Source organism: Solanum tuberosum, unplaced genomic scaffold (assembly GCF_000226075.1).
Source record: "Solanum tuberosum cultivar DM 1-3 516 R44 unplaced genomic scaffold, SolTub_3.0 scf00446, whole genome shotgun sequence".
Classification (NCBI taxonomy): Eukaryota; Viridiplantae; Streptophyta; class Magnoliopsida; order Solanales; family Solanaceae; genus Solanum; species Solanum tuberosum.
The window spans coordinates 293349-295408 of record NW_006239368.1 but is presented as its reverse complement, the minus strand read 5'-3'; positions in this window follow the sequence as shown (position 1 = coordinate 295408).

The following is a 2060-nucleotide window of genomic DNA, read 5'->3' as shown; positions in this document are numbered from 1 at the left end:
TATATATATATATATGATTGAAAAGGAATTACTAAAACAAATTGATTATAAAACAATAATTAATAACTTTGCATCTAAAAACGCTAGAAAAGTATATTTTAAATAAAAGTATATATGATAATTATTTATTTATTTTAAAAATTCAAAATATATTAGGGCCCCCTCTTTTAGATTTGGCTTTAGGCCCCTAATTTTGTTGAGTCGGCCCTGTTAACACTGCTTCGTTATTATTTTGTTATGCTCCTTTAATTGTGTCCTCCTTTTACTTGGATTTGATGGACTTGAATTGAGGGTCTTTCGGAAATAGCATCTCTACCTCCACGAGCTAGATAGTGGTAATGTTTATGAGTATCCTCTCCAAACCACACTTAGTCTGATTTCACTAGGTATGTATGTTATTATTGTTATCGACGTTACACTAATATTGTACTCTCTAAATGGATGCATCGAAATCGAATATCCGTGCATTTTGTCTGATATATCTTAGGTTAAGGTTTCCTTTTTTTAATCAATTTCCCGACACCCTTCATTAGTGAGACTTTTAGACACACAAAATCACCATCTTTGAACTCGAGGTCGCAACGATATCATGAGGGACTATAATTATCTTGGGTCATTTTTTAATCAATTTTACTTTTTTCAACGTATCCTGAACTATTTTTGGCCCTATAAATTGTGTCTCACCAATTTCAAATCATCTTATAAATTGTCTTTCATATATAACCTCAAATGGAGCCTTTAAATGTTTGAAAGTCTTTCTCTGCAGATGGTAGGAAGAGTTTTTATTGAATCCATATCCATGTACGCATAAATAAATTAAATTTTTTGAGAATTTAGTGGTAATTTTTCGGTCTTGGCATGAACAATTTTAGAAAAGAGTATTTTATAGTTGAAAGTTTTTTTTTTTTAAAAAAGGTGCAAATAAGTAAAAATAGTATGAAAATCACAAACAAACATTAGCTAGGGATACTATGTACTTTTATTATGTACGAGTCTAGAGCTAAAAGGGTTATATTTTGAAGAAAATTAAAACATGAATGTTAATTAGTCGTGTAACATCGCACGACAAAGAAGAAAATACAAATATTATATTCGTGAAATGTGCACGATAAATTGAAAAACGGCCTTCTGAGTGACCGTCAATGAAATTCATTTATTTCTAGGAACTCACACTTTGTCCCTTTAGGTTAAGCTCCAAAATTATTGTTCCTTTTGAAATTTTAACTTCAAAATATGTCCCTTTTCATTTCGAATTTATCATTTACTGTATATTTTTTCACCACGGATGTGTAATGTGTTTACTTGATTGAACATTTAACACTGAGGCATTTTATACATGAAATTTGTATAAAGCATAAGGGGTATATAGGAATAAATTTTCTTTTTTTTATTCTCGTAACCAAGTTTTCTTTCCATTTGCTCATATACATACTTTTATTTAGTTTATGGCTATTAAAATTTTGAAATGATTGACATCTTATAGCCATATTTAAAAAAAAAAAAAATCAACTAGATAATTAGATATTCTAAAAATATTTCTCTAAATTTCACTCATAAATATATTCCTATCCCTTTCAAAAATTAAAGAAAAAAACAAATTTCAAACTTCCTCCTCTTTTCCCACCACCATCTCCTCCTTCTTTGATTGGATTGAACGGGGTGAGTAAGTACAACAGAAATTAGACGAAAACGTCTGGATGAGATCATATACAAAATTTGAGAAAGATTAGAAGTGATTTGAACTTATTTCAAATAGGCATAATACATAAATTGGACCCTTAACTTGGCTTCAAATTATAACTTTGACCTTTAACTTTTTGAGTGCACAAATAGGCACTTTAACTATCCAAAACTTAAACAAAAAAACACTCGGATCCTACCTGGCAAAATGCATGAAATACACTCAAATTAGGCGCGTCAGATGTAAAAATCGAGGGGCCCAACAGTAAAAAAAGCGTTGAAAGGACAATTAAACCCTCTTTCTATTTTTTTCAACAATTTCCCCCTTTTTTTGCATTATTTGTTGTTCATTGCAAAATATTTTTGAGAAATATCTTTTA